Here is a 27,689-nt window from a genome sequence, read left to right as displayed (position 1 = left end):
CATAAATCTTTGCAAATCGCGGCGGGCGCAAAGTGCGCCACAAAATGGCGAAAATTGCACGGCAAGGAAATAACAAAAGGGCCGGAACGAGTGTGGCCAGGCAGCCAAGCAGAGCGAGAAGAGGGACTCCTAGCTAGACACGATTCTGAACGGGCAGCCAACATTGTTGCTGCTGCTGTTGGCCAACAGGAAGCCACGGCACATGCTCGGAGTCGGTTTAGTTGCAGTTGGCGTGTGCGAAATTTAGTGCGCTTGAAATTTAGTTGCACAGTTGCGGTGATTTAGTTGGCCATTGCTCTCTCAAGTTGCCCCAAACTGTGGCCCAGCTCAGTTGTGGATAGCAATGGAGGTCAGCCGGAGTAAACAATAAACCCAAAATGGGGGACAAGGCAGCGTATAGCGTGCGAGGAGTGAGCCGAAAGGAGCTTTAAGACAGCTTTTGACACTTAGCTGATTATTGATTACATTCTAGCCTTTAAGCCATGGCTATGAAAGCTTAACACTGTTTGACATTAAGTATTGAAACTAAAGAAATTAAAGCAACGTTCAGAAATCACACTGAAATTGGTCAAATTTGGCTGGCAAACACTTGTCGGCTGCCAAGTCGAATGTCAGATTTGGTATTCTGCAGATTAATTAAATGAAATTTATTATTTAGATTGAATCATATATTGAGTCTGACAGTTTATGGCTGGACAATCCACCAACCTACAAATATATCTTGCTTACATAATGCCAACCATTCTAAAAATCTTCAAACTCAAAACTCGTGCTCCTTTAAATATTACCTATATTTGAAAGAGTTTAATGAAACTTAAGGCTCCAGTAAGTTTGTTCCAAAAGGTTTTGGGCAATAAATAATTCGTTAAAGTTGATTCATCGTTCGCATGCCTAAAGTAATTGGTATTTATTAAAAGTCTGGCTAGCTACAAATTATTAATCTGAAATGGCTTTCATTTTCATTAGCTCACACCACTGTGCAATGAATTGCGCTATAATGTTTGCATTCGCTTTTAAATTTCCAGGCTCAACATTCTGCAAAACTTTTGCCTACAGTCGGCCTTCAATTTCAGCCCCCAACTGCACTGCCATCCCGCTCAACTTACCCCCGCTGCAGCTGCAGCATCTGAATTTAACATGAAAGCAGCAGCAGCAGCAGCAGCAGCAGCAGCAGCAGCCGCAGCCGCAGCAGAAACGTCACATGTGCGAGGAACTTGTCCGGGAATTCGGGGAACCAGAGATTGGGGATAGCCGAGGTTTTTGCTTTAAACAGTGCCATTGTTTATGCACAGACGGGGCAGCGAGAGATAGAGAGAAAGGAGATGGAGTGAGAAGGATAGCGAGGGGGGAGAGACAGAGCGGGCCAGACTCATTTAAAGACTCTTGCGCCGTCAAGACCCCGACGTGAGTTAAGTGCGTTGGAAAAATTTATGCGAAGAATGCAGCAGCAATATGTGCAGCAGCAGCAACAGCAGCTACAACAACTACAACAATTGCAGCAACTACAACAACAAGTCGCACTCGAACAGAGCCAAAGCGGTGCTACCCAATCCAAACCAACCCGACCACATGGCGCACTTTGTTCCGCGCACAAAAAGGACCAACAAGGCAAGCCCAGGCGCCGTTTTTTACCAGGACTTTTTATGCTATATTGTTTGAAAAAATGTTTATAGGCAAGCGAGCGGACTGGTGGGGTACAGAGCGAAGACAGGAAAGAAGGCATTTGCCAGGCTCAGGCATCGGCCCCGTGGTCCTCCTGTTCGCCTGTGTGCAACGGATATCCAAGTGTGAATAAGAAAGCTTTGGCAGATGCTTTTTTTTTTTTTTGTCCACCCGCCAGTTGTCCATTCTTCGAGGCATTATTCATTGCCCGAAAGAAACGCAACTGCGCATAAGCCGACGACGAAAACTTAATAAGATTTTAATTGAGGCGCAAGAATTTAATTAATTTAATAATGAGTTTCACAGACCAAACGAAAGTGAGTAACACAATATTAATAATAATATGATGATGTATGCATGGCATGTGCAAAATTTGCAGACTTCACAATGGAGGATTCGTCGGTATTCAACGGGGAATGGATTCTATCCCAAAATTATGATCGATATGTGATTTTATCAAAGTTAGTGAATTTGTGTATTTCAGCGATTGGAAATACAATGCATGGAATTTAAATCAACCAAGCTGAGACGCGTATCAGAAATACAGAGGAAACTCTCCTAACAGGCACTATTATCAGGTGGGCCTCTTGCCTCCTTGGCCGGACATGTTTCACAGTTATTCCCCTTCTGCTGAGCAGTCGCTGTCCCTCTGTTGGAAAATGCTTGTACGAAAATGCTTTAAGAATTGGCTTTTTATTTTAGCCTCTTTCTCACTCTGGCTCGCTCTAGTTGTCACGATTTTCGCACTTTCAAAAAAGCGCCCCTCTCTGAGATTTTCAAGAATTCAAAACTTGAACTGCACCTACTTTTACAGATTAAACATGATTGGCTTTGTTTAACGGGTTTTAATTTAAATTCAAATTGAATATATACGCATAAATAACTCTATTATTGTTATTTGTTTAACTATTTCCCCACAACTTCTGTTGACCAAAGTAATTTCATTTCTATACGCTCTGCCAAGTTTCCCAAAACTATCGTTTGTTTTGCCAAACCATCTATTGTATCCTTTAAGCTCGTTTAGTTGGAGTTTGTCTTGGGTTTTGGCTACGTGCCGTTTGTTTTGGGGTCACCCCGTAGCAGCAGAGGCGAGCACATGCAATGAAATGGCTGTACACACTAATTGCAAGTTGTTAATGTTGCAGCTGCAAGTTGCAAGCGGCAACTCAATTGAAAATCTTTAGTGACTTTAAAAGTGGAAGTAATATAAATCACACAAAAGGTTCAGAAAGTAACCCGATGCCGGCATTGGTCGCTGGTTTAATGACGCAAGTAATTGCAACTGTACGGCGAGTTGCAAGTTGCAAGCTACAAGCTGCATGTTGAGAGTTGCCAGTTGCCAGTTGCCAGTTGCCAGCTGGGGATTGTGGGCAGCTTCAAGCATAGAAACAACAACAATTGAATGGCACAAGGGAGCGACTTAATGAAAATCAAACACACAAACAACAGCAGCAGCAGCAGCAGCAGCAACTGCAACAATAGCAACAACAATAACTCAAAGTCGGTCAACTGTGCTGTGGAAAACGTCGCCGAGACTTTGCGAACCCCAAAGCAACTCTCAAGTGGCGCATACCAAACAATAATTGATAAACGAACAGATGTACAAGTGTTTAAATGAATGAATGATGTGGCTCTGAATTTGAAATGTGAAATGTGCCTGACACAACTTGCAAGCTGCTTTGAAGTTTCAACATTATTTGCAAGGGTGCATTGGGCAGCGGCAATCTACCGATTACCATCAGAACGACCCAAATCAATTGATTTATGCACTTGCTGCGCATCGTTGACTGTGTGTTGCGTCAATTGAAAACAGTAATTAAATTAATGAAGAAAGTTGACAAACTGTTAGATCTGTTGCTATGCTCATAGTTTATTGAGCTACGGTCTGGTATTAATTAACTTAACTGGAGCGTAGTGCGTGTGCAGACACGGCGGCATGTGAAAGTCATAATCAATTTGAGAAGCGCATAGAGAGGCGCACATTCAGCGGCAGCTGTTATAATTGTCACGCAATTGCCCCAGGCAGACCGACTGGGGCCAATGGCCTTCGTTGTTGGATCAATGCGGAAGCTAATTTCTGTGACCAGCTCGCGTAAGAAACGCGCCCAAAATGAATATTTCACAAAGAACGCATCGAATTCTTTGACGCTAACAAGACGTGCTTTACAGCTCTAGGAAATACGCAAGTTGATAATGCTGTGATTGTGCTAGAAAAGTGCAGGGTATGCAGAGAATTAAATGTCAACAGTATAAACTTACAATTCTATAAAGCTTCTTGTAATTTCACGCTTTCATTAAGCTTCTGTATATGATTACAAATGCTGCTGCTGCTGCAGGCACGCCCTGATAGGACTCGCACTCGATTCAGCTGAAATGCCAACAACGCATTAATTATGCGCTCGAATTCAGCAAATTACCGAGAAACCATAGAAAATTGATGATTTAAGTCGAAAGCATAAATACACAAATAAAAGGTCAAGTTTCTGCAAAGCAGAAAACGATTTTATGACCAATCAATGCAAATTCCTCAGCAATATTTGAGCTGCATGTGTGTATGTATGTATTTGCAGTTTGAGCTTTTTAATACTTATATTTAAATACAAACAGTTGCCATGCCCCTAAGCCCGCAGTGTTTACTAAACGATTTGGCGACCGCCAAAAACCTCTAACTATCAATTTCAAGGTGTCGGAAAGCGCGCGGCGAAATTTGCTGGCCAAATTAATTGTTGTATTTAGCAAATGACATAACTGACATTATAAATGGGTATTAAAATTGTTTGTGATTATAGTTGGAATTGTAATGCAATCAGTTTCGATTTGATTACCTGTAATTGACTTTTCAGCACTGTTGAATAATCGACGCTGACAGCGGCAGAGGCAGCGGCGGCGACGGCGACGGCGACAGCGACGACGACGTCATCAACATTTAACACTTTTTGTGGCCCATTAACAATTCAAAATGTGGTTCACTCTACTTCTGCGCGTACGTTGTTGTTGTTTCTGCTTTTAATTTAAAACATTTATTTTGTTAATTTCAGTTTCAATGCCGGAACTTTGTTGTCAAACATATTGCATTATATTATTTCTTTGTTTTTGTTGTTGTTGTTTTTGTTGTTCCGCCTGCAATGATATGAAAATGCAGAAAAAAGAATATATAAATTATTGAAGCAACAACAAATTGCAGCTGCGGCAGTGGTAAATTGTTAATAATGTCACAGTTTGATGCCAACAATTTATGATGAGCTTAAAATGTCCATTAAAAAAATATTTTAAATGGTCGCTTGCAGCAACACATTTTGTTACTATTATTATGCTTTTGCACTCAACATTTTTCCATAATTTATGTCAATTTTTAATGGCCCAATGGACTACATATAAAAGAGTATTGCGTTCTATCTTTGCGATAAACAGTAAAAGTATCTCGATCATCATTATAATAATGACAATAATAATAATAATGATAATAATAATTATAATAATCTAAATAATAAAAATATTAAAAACAATAATACTAGAAAAATGTATAAAAACAAAACGTTTACGAATACAACACAAAGTAAAACTGCAAAATCATATGCTAATATTCTGTATAAAAAAGTCCCTTTAGCAGGCATTCAATAACGTACTACAAATTCTATAATTGCATATTAACTTACATAAGCACATCAAAAGTGTCATGTTAAATAGCTAACATATTTCTTAACTTGTCAGGGAATATTTATTTATTTATTTTAATTAAAACATATTTATGCCCTGATTTCCACACGAACAAACATGAATTATTATTTTTTATGCAATTAACTACAGCAAGAGCAATTTTGCAATTGAATTAATCGCAAAAAAAAATTTAAAAAATAGTTATGAAATTTGTGCGAGCATAATTAATAAACTATTTTGCATGAGGTTCATAAAAAAACATTAAAATATGCCGCAAATTTAAACAAAAAACGAGCAGGTTCCAGCTAAAAGGCATAAAGAGCATAAAGCAAATGTGTGACAACGACAAAAACCGCAAGAGTTGAAGAAGTGGAAATGGAAAAGCGCAAAGGGAAATGCAAAACGCGCGCCTGGAGAGGCTGCGACAAGAGACTGCGACTGCCACAGCTGGAACTGTGACGTGGTATGGTTCGGTGCTCGGGGACTGGCGCTGGGACTGAGTCTGGGCCTGTTTCATATGTACATGGCAAGTGTTGTAAGTATGTGCTTAAATACGCATTTATTCATACAAATATGGCCAACGGCAGCAGCAGGAACCGCAACAGCAGCAGGCAAAACAATAAAACAAGTCACAAGGAAATTGCACACAACCCAACGACTAACAGATACCCTGCAATGCGACTTCTATTGAGGAAACTCAGAGGAGCAGCAGCTGAAGTAGGTTTAACGTAATCATTTCTGATATAACAAAGTGATTTAAAGCGACCTTTGCTTGCTCTTTATGTCGTATATTTTCTTCTTACTGACTGACCATATACCCGAAATGGTCTGCTGTTTGCAGCATACCCCATATAGGTGCGAAAAAGAAAACGCAGAGCGAACGAATTTCCATGTCGTTGTCGTCGTAGTTGGGCAAATCAGATGCGCAACTAACGAGCAACAACCACGACAACATTGCTGACAACGGGCAAGGACTAGGACCCATGTAGGACCAGGGCCGGACGCTGTGCCGCGGGCCATTCTGCGTTTGTGTCCGGAACCGAGCACGGGCCCGAGCCAGAGCTAGTGCCAGTTCCAGTGCCAGAGCCCAAGCCCAAGCCCGAGCCCGAGCCCATGCGAACATGGCGCAAATGTGACAAATATGGGCATGAAGTGTGCAAGTGACAGGTCTAACATACTTACAAATTTTCATGTGGCGGCCACAGAGCCAAGACCACATTATCACCCAAAGGGGGGTGTGGGAGAGACGTCGCGGCGGCCGCACAGCCACCGGCTCCAAGTTAGACACACACAAGACACACAGTCATTGCAGCATAGGAATTTGCGTTTTCAAATGTATGTTAATGATCCAACGGGCTCCAACGAAGCCAACAAATGATTTCCAGGTTTTTTCTATTTTACATTCATCCCCCAACGTCCCGCCCCTTGGCAACGTTTGTTCAGTTAGCCAAACGTAGTTATTTCCTGTCTTTCTGTACTGGTCTAACACTTTGCTGTTTTTATTTTAATGATATTTTTCTTTTTGCGCTTCAATCAGAAAAAAGCAAATAGTGAAAAAACTTTAGTTGATTTGAATATGTGCAAACTAATGCCGTTGATGAAGCTGTGTTTCCCTTTTTTGTTGTTGAATTTTTTGCGTAAATTAAATTTCAATTTTAAATTTTTTAACGGAAATACTTTGAGGGCCCGTAACCCTCAGCTGAGTGTTGGGTTTTGCTGTGCTGGGCAGCTGTTGCCATTAAAACTAATGCGATTTAGATAGACGTATGGAATTAAATTAAGTTAAACGTGTTTGTGGCTAAAATGAATGCTTTGTTAATGATTGCTTGAAATTATGGCTTGATGTCCAACTAGTCTCAAGTATTTCTAAATTGACTTCGATGATAAGTTATTTACACGCTTAAGATATTCCAGTTCTGCCTGTTTTTTAAAATCAAGAAATCTCTCAAGCTGCGTCTTAGCCACCGGAAATGCGTGTATTACGCAGCGAAGTTGACAAGAAAGTAAGCCACAATGCGTGAACAGGAAATGACGACATTGTTGACTAACAAACAAGCAAAGTGCAGGCAATCAAACAGCTTTCGGATGCATGCAGCAAAAAATGAAGAAGCCCAAAGAGAAAAACCTAACTAGCTGGCTAGCCGGCCACAGCTAACTGGCCAGAGTGGAAGATCAGGCGGCAAACGGTGGCCACTCAAACACATGGCAATCATATAGCTGCTTGCATGCAGCATGCAACGTGCTGGGCTCCTCCTACTCCCCCTCAGCCACCCGCCACCCGTTACACGCCACCCAAAGCTAACAAGCCGTCAAGAAAAGTGGCAGCAGCTGCTGATCTCTTCGTTTGCAACGACCCCTCCCCGACTTGCACAGTGCAGCAACTTTTCCAATGCACTTCTTTTTCAGCTACAGACTCATTTGAATGCGCACGCATGAAAATGGCAGCGGGTTAGCTGCATGTTTGTCAGTAAGTGGGCACCAACACTGACCTAGACACGCACTCGACTTATGGAGCAATTGGTTTATACACGCACTTGGATTGTCACAGCGCCGGCTTGTAACTTGGTCTCGGCAGTCTATCGCGCTGGCCAACTATCTCGTATCTCTGGCTGTCGCCCCACACGAAATTACATAATTACCAACAATAAATTGTAATTACTGCCTTGAGATACATTTGCTCAGATAAACGGTTTTCCGTGTCTGTCGCCAGTGTGTTTGCGCTTGGTTTCGTAGGTTTTTTCTTGTTCGTTTCGCGTTTGTTGTTGCTCATTTTCATTTTGTTTTTATTTTTGTTGTTTTGTTGCATTGTTGTTGTTGGCTGGCACGACATTGACTTTGGCCCGCCGCTCGCATAAATTACGCTGAGCAATTACAACAAACCATCCAAAATGTAAACAAACTTGGGGAATACGCACAATTTGTGCGCCCAGAGGCGACATTACTCGTGGCTGACAGCGGAGAGGGAGGGTGGGCGGCTGGTGGCAGCGGTTGGCGGCGCATTGAAAAACAGCACACAAAACGTTTTTAAGTTCACAAAGTGCGTGCATAAATTTTGAAACTCTAGGTAATTTATACTGATTTGAGCTAGGCCAGCGGCATATAAGCTGCCCGGCTAGTATGTGAGGGTTTTTTAATAGATCGAAAGGTTTTCGGTTCTTGTGGTATACAATTTTGCGAATATTCCATCAAAATTACTGGAAGAAGAGTGTCTTTAATAAGTATTTAAAATATATTTAAAATGCTTGAATACAATTTTCACTGGTAATTTAAACATATTGGAAAATCAATTTAATATATTGTCATTAACTAACTGCAGGCAACCATTGACCTTAATGCCCTCTCCTCAATGAAAAGCTGCTTAAATTTGAATATAGAATAAATGACATTATACATGAATAACTTTCAGTTGGCCTTGAAAATGCAATCCACTTTCTATGCGTGCTCAATTCTGGCCAACCTCAATGTGTCGGCATCGTGACATTTGGCCACTTTGAATTGAATATCAAATCGCATTCATATGGTAAACTGGCAAGGCTACGACCTAAACAGCCATATCACACAAGCAATTCCCCAATCTGTGCAAAATACTGTGACAAATTGAGATGTCCCACAAATTGCAGGCAAAATTAAATAATAATTGAGGCAAAATGCAATTGAATGCAAACAAAAACACATGAATTCACACACATTCACTATATTTCACTCATTTGCTCTATTTCTCACTTGTTATTATTGAAATAAAATGCAATTTCAATAAATAAACAAATTGGGTCAATGTATATCAACTGGAGGGAAGGAGGAGCTGGTCACTTAATGACATCATCAGAGGCGAATCTGAAATTGTTAACGTCTGTTGCCAACTGCAGCTCGTATTCAAATTTGATTAGAAACGCTTTTAAGTTGAACCATCCGATGGTCCGTACGCTGTGCACGTTGTCCTAAGCGACTGCAGCTCATTAAGGTCAGAGCACCGGGTCGCGCTCATTCATTATGCCCATATAATCTTGCTGACAAGCTAAAAAAAAAAAAACCTCAGTCCGTCAGTAAGTCGGTTGGTTCGAAAAGCTTTTTGGCGCATTATGCAAAAATTTGGTCAATTTCTATAAAATGTTGCTGGCTAACTAGTTCGGTCTTATGTAAGCTGCATATTTAACTTAAAATGCATTTTAAATACGAAACGATTTGCATATTTAACAAGCAGCCAGCCACACTCACGTAAAAAATCGAAGAAAAGCAATGAAAAACCAAACATTTTTCAAAAATAAATTAAATAATATCAATGTGCAATAAATGCGCATAACGTTTAGCGTAATTATCTAATGGAAATGCATGCATATACCTATATGTTAATACTAATATATATAGTCTATGATTAAATATACAGCTTGGTATGGAAAACGTGTTTCAATTGATAATCGCACGACGCCCAAAACAAATATACTTTTTATTTATGTTTGTAAATTTATTTAAAGGTTAATTGGGGCCTGCTGCGCATTGAGCTGTGTTCGAGGAAACAACAGAGACAAAGCCGAGATAACGAGTTGCTTGAAATGAATATTATTATTTTCAGGCTAACGCTCAATTTTGCAAGTTCTCACAAACAAATGTTTTTTCAGACGGAAAAAAACAATTTATTATTGATTTGTTAGAGCAACAGGTTTCACAAGTTCGCACATTTGTCTGCAAATTGCAGCTTGCGATAATAATTTATGTTAAGTATTTATTAATAAAAATGTAGTATATTTTGGCACATTAATTTTCGGACTGAATCAAGTTGTTTAAAAAAAATGTCTAAAAACAAAAAAATAAGTATAAATTTATATGAAATGTCCCTCATTAGCGATTGTTTAGCAAATGGTTCATTTCCTATGCCAATTTATTCTATAATCCGTATAAATGCAAATCATTGCGATTGCATTAGCTTTAATGCTCGGTTGGGATAGCTTTAAGCCCAGCGCATTAAGCATTTAAGCCCAGCCACGCCCTCTGTTGTATTTATAGCGATTGTACATATTTCCTTCTTTTTTTTTGCCCCCCTTCCCTTTGCATATTCCCGTAAGCCCGTAAGTCAAATCGATGCGAGGCAACCAGCGTTGCGGCTATTTATTTATTTATTATCACAATGAGCCAGCCCTATTCGGCATACTCTGGCCGAGCTATTCCCTTTCCTATTCTCCTAGAGCTCCTCCGGTCATTTCCTTGCCTCATTTAATTTCGCTGCCAGACCACACACATCGCCTCCTAGCTGGGATTTTGCTGTTTTTGCTGCCACTATTAGTTGTTCAATTTAAGTCTGTTTTTTTTTCACTGCCGCTGCTGCTGCTGCCCAGTCCTGGACGCTCCATTATGCGCGTCCATTATGCCTCTGTTTGCCTTGATAATGTTCCACGTAGTAGACCCGAGACGCCTTGGTCTTATGGCATTGTCAGCTTTTGCCGGCCGACTGCCTTTTTGTCATTTCAGTTTTGTTGATTTTGCAAAAAAATATAAGCGAAAAAAAATGTTTACCACCTCCCCAACTTGAGGGGCTGCCTAGTTTCGTAGTCAAACGCCGCCCGACTCTGACGTTGGGCCAATGTAAATAATTTATTTATGGTCTTGTTTGTTTACTTCTTTGCGAGGCTTCTCCCTGCTCATCTGTGTACTGCGACTTGTTTGTCTAGTGCTTAGAAGGTGCCGGTTTTTGGCTTCCCAAAGCCCTTATGTGGAATTGCTCCTTTTCTAGCTAGAAGCCCTCCTGCCCTCCATACAGCCTAGACCTGAAACGTGTGGCATTCGCATTCACTTTATAAATAAGAAATCAATTGATTTTGTGCAGGCGTAAGTTAAGAACTGTTGCCTTTGACAATATTTACAGCCCTTAAGGCGATTAACAGCGATTCCATTTCAGTCCTCATGTAAATATCTTCATTTTAAATGAAATTGAGGCACATTCACATCCTCTTGTATCAACAGCAAAATGGCATAAATATTATTTCAGTTCCCTTGGGAACAAAATTTGTCTGATTTTTATTTAAGATGGAAAGATGCAAAAAAAAAAATGTTACTAGCATGATATTAATTTCGCTCTCATATTTCCCATTGGCTTTCGCTGCCATCTTTTGACTCTTATAATGTTTGTTTATTTTCTGCCCGGTTAAGGTTTGATTGGATTCTTGCAAAAATGCTACACATTTAGCTTTAAAAACGGAAGGAAACATTATTTTGAGTAAAAGAAGTGATATAATTCCCAATTATTTGCTATTAGGGATTCATAAGATATCCGAGCATTGTTTCTGAAGTGATATGGTAAAGTAACATAATTTGCCGAAGAGTCTGAATTGTCTTTACATATAATCGTTCTTATATATTATTACATGTAAATAGATACTTACACAAAAATTTACAATCATACGCAGGATAACCTTATTGTCATCTACTAGTTTAGGGGAGACAATCCTTTTTTCACTAAAACAAAAAGGAGAAGACTGAGTTATACACATACATATGTAAGCACGTATACGCCTAGACACATACATATTTTAATATTAATACATGCATAAATATACATACCCCTACATACGAAAAACTACCAATTAAATACACCGATTAGAAAGCAAACAGAGAAACCACTTATATTCATAGCATGAAAACCTGCTTCAATTTATGAGAATCGCAAAATAGGGCAATATTAATGGATAAGTTATCTTAATTTAATTTTAACAGGAAGTGAACTAAGTCAATGTTTAGTATGACAAAACATGCAAACAAATACATTAATACACATATATATATTCATCATACACAATCACACACACAAAAGCATTACATCAGCCAATTTAACACATTCAATCATGAAAACCCTTAAGTTCTAGTTCTGCATTTCATACATCAATATTTATTCTTGCTTCAGTTAGACATGCCTAAATCTTATTTATGAAGAGTTGTTAGTCCAGTAAAGACAAAATTTAACAGCACATATATTTAGGCCAAAGAATTATAAATTTAAATAATAAACACATTAGATGGGGCTCAATCTTGAAATTTGATTCGTAAAATGCAAAATTTGTCATGATTGGAAACAGTTTCTAACCGAAATTCCAAAGCAAACTGATGCAATCAATAGCCCAACCATTAGAACAGTTTCTCATTGGTCCCGTGGTGTGAACTGCCTTCAACTTTGCCCACTTCTTTGCATATCTTTAAGATTAGATCAGAGTCAGAAAAACTCTTAAGTGTGTGCACACTGATGAATCATGGAACGATTATATGGGCTGACCACGGTGCGGGCAATTATGCAATTTTCTACAAACCAAAAACACTTGTCGCAGTTTAATGTGCATTTACCAAGCAACGTATCTGATGATTCACACGGCTCAGGTATATTTGTATTTGTATCAAATTGTGCGATGCCATAGGCAGGTGGCAGCTGACTCAACGTATCTGCAGTTGCACAAGCATAACATGCAGATACAGATACTGGCTAGGCACGATAAGCGAATCATTTGAAACAATAAAATCTGGCCTGAACTGGCTCTTTGTCTCGGCTTACAGGCGTTCATATCAGATGGAATAAGCACACACAAACACACACATGTGGCATAGAGAAATTGCAGATGGAGAAAGCACATGACTTAGAAGAAAAGCCGGAGGGGCATCTAGACATCAAAAGGCACTGAGAAGTGCCGCCAAACTCGACACTACGTATCTGTAGTTACAGTACGTCTCGTCTGTATCGTCGGCAGCTAACTGTAATTGTATCTAACAGCTTCAGCTGACAGGCCCGGCCAAGAGGCGACTGAGGCGACAGCCTGGCAACGCGTCGCTCTGGAACTTGTCTTACTTTTTATGGCCAAAAGCAGCAGCAGCCACAGCACCAGCAACAACAACAACAACAACAACAACAACAACAACGACATCAGTTGGAACGCGTGCGGCTCCAGAGGAGGCGTCGCATCGTTTGGAACTGGTGGCCACCCAAAAATGGTCAGCAAAGCGCCACCAAATTGACTGCCGGCCCCGCAATGGATGCGACCAACTCGTAGATACTTTTCTACACAGTTGGCTCTGCTCTGCTATAGCCATTGAATTATTGTTTGAAATCAAAAACTAACCATTATTTACCAGCAGAGGAGTGCCAAACAAAAGCCAGCTCCAAATAGCAAAAAACAATGTAAGGCCAGTGCGAGATGTGCCTCAGAGAGTTTGCTCCAAAATGAGAAACTCTGGCTGGAGAAAATATTTCAAAATACAATTTCCTTTCATTTAAAATACGTTTGAGTCTTTTGTTTCTGCATGATTTCAACCGGCGACTTCACGCTTATTAGTTCGACGCTCGGTCCCCTAGACCGTCATCTAAATCAGTTCATTTCCGAAACTTATCGAACAACCGGCGGCAACTGCAATCGGTGGCCCATGAAAGTTGTATTGAAAGGCGGGCGCGACAGAAACAGAGACTCAGCGACAGATACAGAGTCAGAGAGACAGTCAAGACAGTCAAGACAGCCAAGACAACAACGACAACAACTTGGCGAGGGGCCGCGCCACAATTGACTGGCAAACTGGAGCTGTACATCCTGGACACTGGCAGGAACTGCACCGCATTCCCCGCGCATCAGATCTACCTTTTACTTATTGCCAGGGCAAATAATAACTTATGTGTGGTGTCAGGCCAAAAAGCCGTAAGCGCTACGGGAAATATTTTCAGTGTGTGCTTTTCCTGCCATACTGCTCCAGTATTTGTACTTTAGTAGTTGTGTCTGCTGTATGCTGGCCAATGTAAATAAAAAAGTCTAGCTATTGTTGTTGTTATTATTATATTCGTAGCTGCTGTCTTTTTGTATGTTGGCCTTAACTTGGTTTTCTCTACAGCTCCAACGATGTATCTCAGTATTTTTGCAATATTTCAACATGCCGGCGCGTATCTGTTGGATGCCTGTCTGTGGGTTTTTGTGCCATGCCATGCCGTGCCGTGCCGTGTCCGTTATTGAACTATTGTGCAGCGCACGTAATTTAAGCCAGCCCCGCCCCGGACTCGGAACTTGCCCCACTGCTCGCCTCGCAATCCTGCCTAGCCATATATATCTATTCCCCTGCTGTTTGTGGATTCGTTGTGGATTTTTGCAAAAACTTTCGTCGTCAGGCGCATGGCCAGTTGGCGTTCTCAATTTGCGGCCCAAGTTGAAAATTTGTTTATGAAAGGGAATTTTCTATGAAAGTAACTGAAACCCGGACCCGAAGTTCAGCTAACAGTTAAGTGCAAATTATTAGACGAAAATTAGTAGAGCGAGCCAAAAAGCACATACAAAATAAAAAATAAATAAAAATACTCTGAACAGTTTTTTTTGTGGTCAGTTCGGTTGCATTTGCTAATGGAAATCGTTGTAAGCTCGCAAAACTTTTGCGTATATTTTTTAGTGTATGTTGCGGATATACAACTGACAGACGTAGTATGCAAAAGTTGTTTTTATTGTTTTTGGCATTGCAGAAAATTAATTTCGAAAGGGAGCAGGCAGCAAGACTCTGCAACAATTTTAAGCTTTAAAATCAAAATAGAATACATGGCATTGATAGTTTGAAAATTCAAGACAAATTTATAAAATAGAACTAAAATATTTGTGATTGTGTTTTTAAATAGAGTATATTTCCAATTAGAAAACATTTGAAACTAGATGCCAGCGCACTTGTGCTCTACTTTCAGTTGAAGCATTATTTTAAATTGCAACAACTCCTGCTTCGGCATTATAAATACAAAAACCAACACAGAAATTCTTGCATGTCCAAGGCAAACATACACGGAACCCAAAAAGCAATTAAAGATTAAAGTCTCACCACAACGACAACAACAACAACAACAACAACAACCACAACACAGAAACGAGGCAAGTGTACACTAGATAACTAACCAGGACACAAGCTGAGGGGGCACTGAAATGGATGACCAACACGTGCTAAGCTCATTAGATGCTTTGATTTCTCAAGTCTCAACCGGGCAATGGCCAAAGTTTTGTGAGCGCCACATAAAACCAGCCAAGAGACATAAATTCTGGCAACAAACTAATAACCAATAAAATTTCTTAAGCCGTCTAAGCTCATAAATGCTATTTTAAAATACAGACAACAAATCTTGGAGCGGGAGCAAAGGGCAAAAGTTCGACTTGCCCACATACATACATGTACATATTTATATGTATGCCGATTACATTAAAGTGGCCCAGGAAACCATTCAAGTTGAAAAGCCCTCTTAATAAGCATTGGCCCGGGGTCTGCAGCTGGGTTCTTAGCTTGCAGTGCCAACAAGTGGCCGAGTTTGGCTGGTGCGCGGAGGGGAGCGGTGCCACTGCAGCAGGGAATTAGTGAGAGAAGCCTCTTCAGCTGATGTTTGAGTGAATGGAGTCCAAAGATGAGCAACAGACGTCAGGCCCAGTCAGGCAATGATTGGCAGTCCCAGACCCCTAACCAAAGACCGGCTGTAAAATAGAGCAATGCCAGCAACAACTGCAACAACTACAGCAACAACAACACCAACAAAAACAACAACGACAAGAATAACAAGAGCAAGAGCAACAGTTGCTCTGTCAGTTACTCTGACTTGCGGTCGCTTAGCTGTGCTGACATAAGCGAGGGCTGCTTTTAAACTTCGCGATTGATCTCACTTTTTCAAATTCAGCTTTTTGTATGTATTATATTGTATATTAAATAATATGAAATATAAAATGTAAAATAAGTTCACATTTGGGATTCATTCTCGATAACTGTCTTCTCTATGCTCACAAAAAACACGGTAAGCAATTCATTCCATTTTTAATTAATCGCCTCTGTTTGGTTTCTCCTACAAATTGCTTGAACTACCCCCGTTTGAATGTTGCCTCACGGCAACTGGCAGGCAACTGGCAACTGCAACGCTGTTGAACTTTTAATTTGATGAATGATATACATTTGTCTCGAGTGCAGGCCGGCAAGCGGTTGGCCACAGATTGCCACGTAGCCACAGCCCTGTCCATAGCCGCAACCACATTCACACACACACACACGCAAAGAAGAGTTGAGTAATTGTGGTGGATCGCAGCTGAGCGAAGATCTGCACCGCCGGCATATTTACAGAAACATAAACACAGACACAGAGTCAGAGTCAGATTGAAGACGAGAAGTGAGGGCATCGCCGCTGCCCCTTTTGGCCCCTCGAGAGGATGACACATGCGTTGTTATGTGTGCTGAGAGATCTGTGAAGATCTCGGCCTGCCTGCCCGTGGTATATAATTTTGCTTAACTGCAATTATGAGATGTTGCGGCTGATCTTGAATTTGCTGAGGCAGAAACCTGCACAGCCGCCACCGGAAGCTTTGGCTTGGTCTCTTTTTTCTTCTGTCAGCTTCAGCTTCGAAACTTGTTCTTACGGTTATCTGTTGGTTTTCCAAGTGCCTCTAGTGGAGCGCGTCTGTGCTGTCTCAGAGTCTGGCATGCCAACATACAACATCTTTAATTATGACAATCAGCGGCTGCTTGATGTTCATTTCACTTGCCCCCTTTCGCGCTCCTTTCGGGATATGCCCGCTGCTGATCCAGATCGGTTGCAATGTTTATGTTGGTATGGGGCCATCACTCGATCGCCCGATCGTTGATCATGTGCAGGCCTCGGCCTGGTTAGGTCGCCTCTCGCCTGACTGAGCTGGCACAGTTTGCCGTGAAACGCTTCGGAATGTTGTGCTGGGGGTTGATTCTACCAGCGCAGGATCGTTATCTGATATATGCAGAACATTGTAGCGTGAGAGCGCGAACGATGGGAGACAAATTACTGAAGAGCCAACTGGGTGGCCAAACCAAAGAGTTACGTTAAGCAATTAGAGCACATTATCAAAGGCTTAAACTTATTTTTTAAGTATATTAACAACTGGCCGTATGGGCCATATTTAGTAAGTAATTATTTTAGAATTTAAGGAAGCTGTCGCTTAAATAGAAATACCATTCCCTAAGTGACAAGATTTCTACTACAATAAATTAAGAGCCAGAAACAAATTAATTAAATTGGTTTGGGTTCAAAGTAAATGAAAAAAATTAATCACAAACTTATCTGATCATTGAATTGACTTTTAACTAAACTATTTTACAAATTCTAAATAATTAAAGAAAAGTTGCTATGAAATTCAAATAGCTTCACTATTTATTTAAAAAAAAAAATAACTAAAAATGGATTGCGATATGCCATCATTTATTATAATTTGTTTTAATAATCATTAGCTGTACATATTGTTAGCTAACAAGCCGAAACACAATCTGATTTATGTAAATTTTTCTATTAACTACAAATTTGTAAGATCACCAGCACATACACAGAATTTACTTAACATCACTTTCGCTGAACCCAACCAAACCAAACCCCATTCACCACCCCAGACACACCCAAAATAAAAGAGAGAGAAAAAACCGCAGGGGACTAGCCGACAAAAGTCATGCGAATGCTGGAGCATTGATTGATTATAGGGCAGTCAGAGAGGGGAAAATAAAAACAATTAAAGGTTCAGCTTTCACCCGAAGGCAACACAAACTAATTACTTTCACTTGGCCAGAATGTCGAGCAGAGTTCAATCTTGCAAATAAGCAACAGCAGCAGCAACAGCAGCAGCAGCAGCAGCACTTACAAATCGAGCACGCAGCTATCTTCATTATTATTATCATCATCATCATCGGTCGGATGGAGGCCATAGGTTAATATGGCAATTAGCCAAGAGCTCCCAGTGTAGCCAACAAACACCAAGTGCGCAGTGAAAATAAGAAAGCCGTCCGAATGTTAACTGACAGTGGACAGACGGGCAATTAACAAATCCCAGATATCAGACGCGACTACCCAATCTTCTCTATTGGTCATAACTTTCAAATGTGATTAAGGTCGACAAGCTGCCAGCCCTAAAGCAAAATACGTTGAAATATGTAATAAAATCGAAATAAATCGACAGGTTCTGAGCGCAATAATAAATAATTATGTTGTTTTATTGATGTGGGCCAAGACAACAAAATCAAAATGCGTTGGCCAAATCAGTTCTGGCCGGCACGGCCGGCACACCGACAAACAGCCCACGGCCAGAACGGATGCTGGACTATGGGCACACACAATCTCTGGCTATGTATTTCAACAGGTTCACGCCTCTATCGACAGCATTAAAAAAAAAAATAAGTAAAGAAAGCCAAAATCTGTGCAACAACACATTAAGTGGCAAGAGGGGGCCGCAACAGCGGCTTCCCAAGATCGCCAAACCAAAAGAAGCCGCCTCAAATCCAAAGGCGTTGTCAATAAAAATGAAAAGGGGGGAAAAGCGAAGAGAGTTATGTTCAGTAAGCCGAAGTTAAAATACCCCTTAAGAAGCTGGACTTATTGTAAGCAATTGCTGCCTGTAACAATCGTTATGAATATACCCCTTTTGGTGTACTTTTTGGGCACAGGGTATGGAACAGAACATAAATCGAACTGTCGGCCGCCGCTCGACTTGCAAGTGGTGCACATCAAATTTGAACAGTTTTTCAAGTGTTTATGACGTTACATGGTGAGCTCTGGAAGGGTGGGACGAGTGGAACGAGTCCGGGCTTAACCGGGGGTAACTGTGGCAACTGAGGCAACTGTGTGGCTTTTTGGATTGGTGTGATTATCGTGAGTAAACTATCTCCCAGCTGGTCTGTGGGTCTCTGGTCTCGGGTCTCTGGTAGTGCTGCATTAACAGCCGCTGCCGGTTATACATATATGTTTTTTTCGTTTTATGAAGATGAATTTCTTTTTTATTCGAGATTTATACGCGGACGGCCCCCAACTCCCCGGCTCCACACTGGGATTCTCTGCTGTTGAACTCTACAAGCTCTGCACGGCTGGAGCTCCAATTACTTCACTCACTGTTGATTATTATGTTGTATGTTGTAGTTTTATGAGTTGTTGTTGCTTTTGTTTCGGTTGTTGTTGTTGCAGCAGAGATTCCGCAAAATCAATGGAATGGTTGGCTGAATGTGAGTTTCGCTTTTGAGCGAGTGCGTGTTTGAAGTGTGTGGAAATGGGATAAATATTGTATGAAATATTGTTAAAGCGAATATGCCAGTCCTTTTGTTCAATCGCAATTGGTTGTATTGCTCTTCTATTAGTGGAACAGAAAGTGCTCAAGCATATTAAAAACATTATCCAAGCACAACAAGAAAATCAGAAATAATATTGCTAATGGATGGCGTTGCCCAGACAGACCATAAATTCTAATATGGAAATATTCAGCTGTTGGCCAAACACGCCAAACCACGAGCTAAGAGCTGAATCAAATCAATTGATTAAACATTGCAGTATTATTAATCTTACGTATACTTATGAAAAACTTTAGCCCAGTTAACTTAATCTTGCAACCTAACTCCATATAGATGAATCAAGTCAAGTTTGTCATAAGCAAAAACTTAAAACTTTTAACTTTTCCTCAAACATTCATTAACATATTTGTAAGCCATGGAAAGCCCATACAGTTTTCATAAGAATCATAAATATATAATATGTATATTATTTTCATCGTAAGGCCGAGTCGCACCTGTTGCTTCATTTTGGTCTGCCGCTCGCGCTAATGAGCCGGACTTTGGGGGTCAGCAGAATGACACAATTTACATAGAATCCACATCAAATGGCAGGGTATCTGGCATATATCATTTTCAATAAGCCGCATCGCATTGCTGCGATATCTTTAGTGACAATCTGGCGGCGAGTTCTCACCGTGCGGCATAAATCACGAGCGGGGCCAACCGAAACCAGTTTCTGTTTCTGTTTCTGTTTCTGATCTAGCGCAAAAGATCTACGCGCATAAATTCAAATTAGATAAAAATAAACTTTTACCAGGCAGGTGATTTAGTACTTGAACCAAAATATAACAACAACCGCAACTCGACGCAGGTGTTTCGATGCCAACTCAAAAAAAAAAAAAAAGAAAAAAATGTAGAAAAAATAAGAGAAACAAGTTTTCTAGATTTATTCTCAAGTCTTATTTTTGCCTACTTTACTTCGACTTCGACTTGACATATTTGCCTGCTAATTTCATGTTATTTATGCGGCCGTTGTGCATTTTTTGTTGTATGCCCCAAGTCCCCAAGCAAAGACAAACAATGGAGAGCTTAGCACTTGCTGCCGGGTGCTGGGTGGGGTCGTGAGCTCTCCGGCCTCAGCTGTGGGCCCCCGAGCTCGGCAACTTGAGCCTATTGTTTGTCTGACAAAATGACAATTACATGTTAAGAATTTCAACAAAAAATTATTAAAATAAATATTTGTACGCTAAACAAATTGCCTGTCGAGGCTCCGGTCGAAGCTGTGCATAATTTAGTAAATGTGTGTGTCCGTGTGTGTGCGCGTGTGCTACACTTAAAAAAATAAACACAGAAATAAAATTGCTATTGATACAGCTGAAATGGACCTTAGTTTTTTTTCATAAAACATTTAAAAGTTTCTGAAAGCGAATACGATCTCTGCTTAACATAGGTCGGAGGTCAGATCAACTTCTTCAGATTCCTGGCTGAAAGGTTACAGCCCATGAGGCGAATCATTTACCTTACCTATAAATATATTAGAAAGACAATATACGCACTCTTATTAGAGTTTATATTGTGTTTGATATTAAGCTTTGTCTCTAATCCCCTTCATAATATTGTTGCTAAACTATTCTTAGTCTCTACCAATCTCTCTTATCTCTATCGGGTCAGGTCCTGATCGCTTCCAGCGAGTATAAAGGACGCCACTAGAATATTAAATATTGACTTATAATAGAAGCCTCTAACATGTAGATATATTCAGATATATTCAGTGTATGCAGATCATAAAAATAGTCCACAATTGAAATAAATTCACAATTCAAAGAAATTCATTAATGAAGCTCACAAAAGTACTGTGAATTGAATATCGAGTACCATTATTTGTTAAAAAATTAAAGCCTAATTGATAGATACCCAAAAAAAAACTCTGCCAAGCAGGTAAGACCTGAGCCCATCAACATGAATGCATTGTCAGTTTTCCACAGGTGATTTATGCCTTTTGCCAACCTCATTTTTGCCGCATCCCACGCCTCAAGCTAGCACCTTGAGCAAATAGTAAGATAAACAAAAACACAACTGAATGGCGGCTCTTTATGCAATCCAGCAAAACAGTTGCCGCAACTGCAGCCGCGAGTCTCATGTGAAAATTCACACTGCCATCGTGTGGCAAACAGCAACGACAATTGAGAAAAGGCCTTGGGCCAGACCAGGGCGGGGATTGGCAACGGGCATAGGAATTGGCTGGGTTGGCACTTCATTAAATAGACGCTGCGGCGCTTTTCCGAGCCGTGCCACGCCCCCAACATTATCCACTGGGGCAACTGAACAGTCAAGCGGCTGCTTATTTTTCACACATGCTCGCCAGGAAAAACAACAAAACCAACAACGGAGCAAGCAAAAGAGCAGAAAGAAAAATAAAAAGAAAAGCAGACAACGAGGCAAAAATTTAAGCAACAATTTTTTTCGTCTGATTTTTTTTTTTCAAACGCTGTTGTTTATGATGACAATTTTTTTCGTTGACGACGTCGACATGTGGCCATAAAGTTGTCGGTAAATAACAAACAGGCGTCGACTCGCCACACGCTACGCAGCAGGCTCTGGCAGCGGATAGGGGTAGGATGGGAGTGCCTCCCACAAGGGATGTCAGCAAAATGGCAAACAAAAAAAATAAAAAAGAAATGAAGAGCCGTCAAATTTTGCTGTCATACTCGTGTGCACGGCAAACGTCGAGCTGAGTCCTGACTAGCCGCAGCGGCTGGCAAAAAGTATCTCAGGGTTGGCAGGCAAAAAGTATCTCAGCGAGTCGCAGCGCTCGTAAGCATGTTAAATGCATTTCCTTTTTGGCTGCAAAATGTGCGCAGTTGTATTTCAACTTGATTTCGTAATATCTTTCAGCTGTTTCCCCAGACTTTTGCCTCAAATTATGCCCAATTGAGCGCAACATTTGCCGCATTATGCAAATTGTTTTTATATTTATATGAATTTTGAAAATTCACTTATTTTTGCTTTATTGCGTTTTTTTTTTCCTTTTAAATAATGAGCGTGACATTTGAATGTCTGAGCTCAGCTTAAAAAAACAATGATACTTTTTTATTCAGCCTTTGTCTTAAATTATATTTGTACTTAGCTGTTGGAACCTGTTTTATTGTCATAAGCCAAAAATAATTTAATGGGCGACCTTGAAATGTTGAAATGTTGCTAATGTGTGACTATAATTAAGGATTAGTCACAGCTTGGCTTGGATTTAATTTAAATAATGTTCTTGGTGCAGCTTGAATTCGCTATGAAATAATTGCCTTGGCTTGAGTTAGCAATTTGCGGCATTTCATTTTTGCAATTTTCAATATCCTATTTTACGTATTTTATGCAAATGATATTCTTTAATACTGATTTGTGATAGGTGCAAATATATGAAATATTTTAACTGAAATAGGCTCGACTCACATAATTATATTAATTTAATACATTTAAAGCTGTTATGATTTTAATTTCACAATTTGCTTTAGAAATTGAAAGCAAGAGACCTCAAACCTTGAACGTAAGTCCATCTAGCATCACGAGTTTCTTAGATCAGATATATGATATATATATATATATAAAGCTAACTTCTAGAGGTTCCAATTATTTGATGGCACTTACCCATAAACTTTCTGAAGCCCTCAAACATGTGTATCCACTCGTCGACTAATCCACACACAATTTGGGCTGCGTATAATCTGTAATGAAGAGCAAACATATAAATTTAATATGCTGTCCCATAAATTTTCCGCTGCACTTAAAAAACCGAGATGAAATCGTTCAAGTCGAATACGAAAAATATCTAAAAATATTTCCAATTAAAGTCGGTCTGACGAAGTAAAGCGAAACCGCACACAAAAAAAAAAAAAAAAAAAAATGTTGCTACCGAAATGTGGAAAATGTTTTGTCATCTGTTACGTTTTAAACCAAGCAAAAGGATTGACAACGAAATTTAATACGCAGCGAAAACTTAAACTAAGTGAAAATTAATAGCGGGCTCTTCATCAGAAGAGGAAGACATACCAAAAAAAAAAATAAAAAAATATAAACAAAAACAACAAAACTTTCACTTGAAATTTGTTGAAACAAGAAACTTGAAATGACTTTTTGAACTGTGAACCGAAACAGCGAGATGAGCGCAGTTGAGTTAGGATGAGCTCTGAGTCGAGGCATCATAAATATAAATAATACACATATTTCGAAGTGTGTCTCCCTGTAACTGACACGCTGATGGCTCTTAGCTGGGGCAGGGGCATGAACTGGAAGAGCTGCCGCCTGCATGCCACAGCAATTTGTGTGTGGCAGCCTCTGCATAGCGACAACATTTTGACACACTTAAGTGTTAGACAGCCGACTCGACAGAGCTCCGACAGCCTGCATCATCATCATCATCTTCATGATCATAGTACAAGCTGTCAGAGGGTCGCGGCGATAAATTTGGAAATTATGAACATAATTCTTCATTAGGCCACGCATCCGATAATGGAACTGAAGAGGCGTCCAAACGTAACGAAACGAGAGTGAAACAGCAGAAGCGACTCCCCCAAATCTCCCATAAAGCTATCCACAAAAACTGCCCACACTCGCTTTCATTTGTTGCTGTTGTTGTTGTTGTTGTCGTTGTTGTTGTGGGAAGCCTAACGCCTGGTGATAAATTGGCGATATTACGCATTCGACTTGGGGACTATTTCCATTTTTGCACGTGGGCGTTACCGAAATTCCCGCCCAAGTCCCAGCATTTCAAGAATGCCACAAAACGCACACGCAGCCCAATAGATAACCGGACTGGGAGATAGACCCATTGATAGAGCGGCGATTGTTTGGCATTTAAATTGAAATAACGTGATTTTTGTGGTCCGCTGGTCACAGGTCCGCCGCATGTCAGAAGTCGAACGGGCGCTGAGGTGGAGGGGAGAGAGCCAGTGGCCAGTGGCATAGATTTCACCAAACTATTCCGACTATTGTTTTGCGGTTTTGCGCAGATTTTGTTTGGCTTGGGTTTTTTTTTTTTTTTTTGGGGTTACTTTTTACAGGCTTAAATGAATCGGAACGCACTTTTCACTCGCTCTTTGGGGGTCGTTATGTGTGGGTGGGTGCGGCTTTTGTTCGGCCTTGTGTGCATAGCTTTCCAGCGAGTTATGACCTGCGGGGCCGAGGTGACATTGGCAATTGGCCAAATGTTTGGCGGAGAAATGTGTACAAAATTTAAAAAATCAATAAAATATTGAAGGTCTGTGCTTAAAAACATTTTATTGAAATAGTTTAATAATTAAAAATACGAAAAAAAAAACAAATTACAAGTCTCTCCCCGACGGGGAATTGAACCCCGGTCTCCCGCGTGACAGGCGGGGATACTAACCACTATACTATCGAGGACGTTAAAACCCTAACGTCTAAAACTGAACATGAAACGTCATGAGCAGCAGTTACCAAAAAACAAATACGTTTGAATTGGCAACGCAAGAACAAGAACAATGTCGGGGGGAAGCGTTAGCAGCAGGTACAAAAGTTCATGTTTGTGAGCCGTTTATTAATCACACACAAATACTAACAAGTTGGGCGTATGTATTTATGCAGATATAAATAGCTTGAACGGAGAATAAAGCTTTTGCGTAAGTTTTGCCATTTGCTTTTGCTTTTTATTATGTTTATTATGCGACGTCATTGCTGATTTTATGCTTATGAGTGCTTTAGCTTTTGGCATTTCGATAGCGGCAAAGCTCAAAGCAAGAGAATTTCTATGAGACGTGACGTCACAATTGTTGTGGTTCATTGAGTTAAGCTGTCAAATACGTAGCTGGATAAATCAATAACGTAAACTTCCGATTTGATGAGGAAATTGAATGTATTTGAGAAACTGTTTATAACTTGCATGCATTCAAAAGAACTATGTGTATATAAGTATATTTGTGTATTTGGATTTTTGAGCATGTAAAGACCCATACAAACGCAAATGCAAATACAAACACTATATAGATATATCCATAGTAATATTACGTACTTAAATATAAATGCATTTTTGGCTCTGTATGCACTTTGATGCACTTTTGCAAACAACCGAATCGACACTTATATTTATGTAGTACGTAGGTTTAAATGCACAAATGTATGCACCTTCTCCTTTGTTCCACTTTGGCAACACTCAAAAGCAGTCAACACGTCAACTTTGTTGATAACATCTCTTTAGAGACCTATTACAGAAACTATCAAACAACTGGCAACAAAGTGACGCAGTCCCAAAACGATTTCTAAACCATTCAGTCATAATGCATAAAGCATAAAGCGAATATAAGAAAAAAAAAATAAAATAAAATAAAAGCTCGCCTCTCGGTGCTCCACATGTGACTCGACATCGACTGTGTTGGGTATCTCACAGTCCAATTCACTCGGCGCGAGAGCGAGTGAGCTGGGAACAGCGGCACGCGGCGACCACAGAAACCGCAAGGTGCGTTTCTGCTGTTTGCTGTTATTATTATTCGTGTTATTGTTGTTGCAAAACCACCGGCAAAAGGATGAAAGAAACAAAAATGCACGCAAAAACAAAAAAAAAATAGCAGAAACAATTACACAAACAATTCGATTGCAGTCGACGCTGCTGTCGCCGCTGGCACCATGTACGCCACTCAACTGGCACTCAACTGGCAGCGGCAGCAGCAGCAGCGGCAGCGGCAGCAGCGGCTCTCCCGCTCGTGCGCTCGCACTCCCTTTTTGTGTGCAATCATGCAAATAAAACATTTTTTATATGCATGCCTTTGTGTGTGTGCGTGCAAAATTTTAACCCAAATATTTTGTAGACATGCAATATTTATGCTACAGCAACAAGAGCAACAAAACTGCAAACAGGCGCAATTACAACAATAACAATAACAGTCAGCAGACAGGCGGGCGCAACAACAAATATAACAGCAACGTTTTTGATGTAATGGACTTTTGCTACTTTGCAAATGGGTTGATTTTTTTTCTTCAATTTTTCTTTTTTTTTCGCAACAGACAAACCTACCCCCGCCGCAGAGCTCAGCTGAATGGGCCTTTGCTTTTGGGCGGGCAGCTGTGTGTTTCGCCATTTATTGTACTGCAAATGTCCCTTAATGCAGCTGTCCCTCAAAACTCTCGCTCACACTCTCGCTCGCTCTGCCCCTCTCGCTCAACTGTTTACAGTGTAAAGCTTGCGTTGTTGTCTACACTCTATACTCTCCGCTCTCCGCTCTCCGCTCTCCGCTCGACGTGTTTAACGAACAATTTTCGCATGCATTTCTAATTTTCATAAACACATTAAAATGATAATTAAAAGGCATTTCAGCATTTCTCTTTTTTTTTCGGTGTTACTGCGAAATGTTGCTGCATTTGCTGCTGCTGCTGCTGCTGCTGCTGCGGCTGCTTCTGCATTATTTATTTATTATGTATGCAAATGCATTTAATTGCATGGACAGCGCTGTCGTTGCTAGCAAGGAGTGGAGAGAGCTTTGGGGATGCCCAGCGCCAACGTCAAACAATTTGCATATTTTAGCATGTAATGAAATTTGTAATAATTCTGCAATTAATTGCGTGCGTGTCCTTGTTTATGGCCACTGCAAAACCTACGTGCAACAGCAGGCAGCAGCAGTAACTGGAACAGTTACAGTAACAGCCACACATCAACAGCAGTAGCAGTAGTTGCCATGTGTGTGTGTGTGTGTGTGTGTTAGTGTGTGGGCTGCCTACATGTGGACACACATGAATTTCACAGTTGCGGCATTTACTTTTTCACTGCTGCCGCCGCTGCTGCTGTTGCTGTTGCACAGTGTAAACACACCACAGTTGCTTGCGGCATTTGACAAGCTGCGGATTTTGCATTAAAGTGAAAGCTTTTCATTATTATAATGTAACGGTAATGACTATATGACTACTGACATAACAATAAGCGATTGTGGGGCAATTTGATAATTACGTGCGACTATATGCATACCCTATAAAATCTATAGATGCATTTAAAAACTTTGCAGCATGCTTAATCGAAGCGAGCGGCTTTTAAGTTAATTAAATATTATTTAATTACAAAAAGTTCAATTTATGAATAATATTGATACTTTTTTAAATTAGAAGCACTTGCAACAAACAGAAGTCGAGTTTGACCTCGTCTCCTGAAACTGACAATGGAAAATAACGAGATTTTCCATTTTCCAGCTCGCATTTCTATGCATTTACTTTGCAAAGTGGCATGTTTACAAGCACATTTCGAGATAAATATTTTGTTGGGAGATTTCTAGTGTGCCTAAGATGCACATAAAGAAAACACACGTAGTGGTTCGGTTAAATGTTTAATGGAAACTTCGAAGCATGAGTACAAAAATCTGAACAAGTAC

The 27,689-nt window shown here is 40.3% G+C and overlaps 1 protein-coding gene and 1 non-coding gene across 2 annotated transcripts in view; both read right to left on the bottom strand.

Annotated features, from left to right (window-relative positions):
• The window catches only part of caps (capricious), a 65,442-nt gene that overhangs the window by 14,163 nt on the left and 23,590 nt on the right, over nucleotides 1–27,689 (bottom strand). The window contains exons 3-4 of the mRNA XM_070208593.1: nucleotides 22,969–23,045; nucleotides 4,488–4,782 (exon numbers count right to left, since the gene is read on the bottom strand). The gene's annotated coding sequence lies outside the window, so the exon portion shown is untranslated. The remainder of the gene's footprint in view (nucleotides 1–4,487; nucleotides 4,783–22,968; nucleotides 23,046–27,689) is intronic.
• On the bottom strand, nucleotides 24,652–24,723 carry TRNAD-GUC (transfer RNA aspartic acid (anticodon GUC)). Its single transcript has one exon. It is a non-coding gene; the product is annotated as a tRNA-Asp (tRNA).

This window comes from Drosophila virilis, chromosome 3 (genome assembly GCF_030788295.1).
Source record: "Drosophila virilis strain 15010-1051.87 chromosome 3, Dvir_AGI_RSII-ME, whole genome shotgun sequence".
In the NCBI taxonomy this organism is placed as follows: domain Eukaryota; kingdom Metazoa; phylum Arthropoda; class Insecta; order Diptera; family Drosophilidae; genus Drosophila; species Drosophila virilis.
Note: the sequence above shows the minus strand (reverse complement) of the source record. Positions and strands in the feature narration are given on the sequence as shown.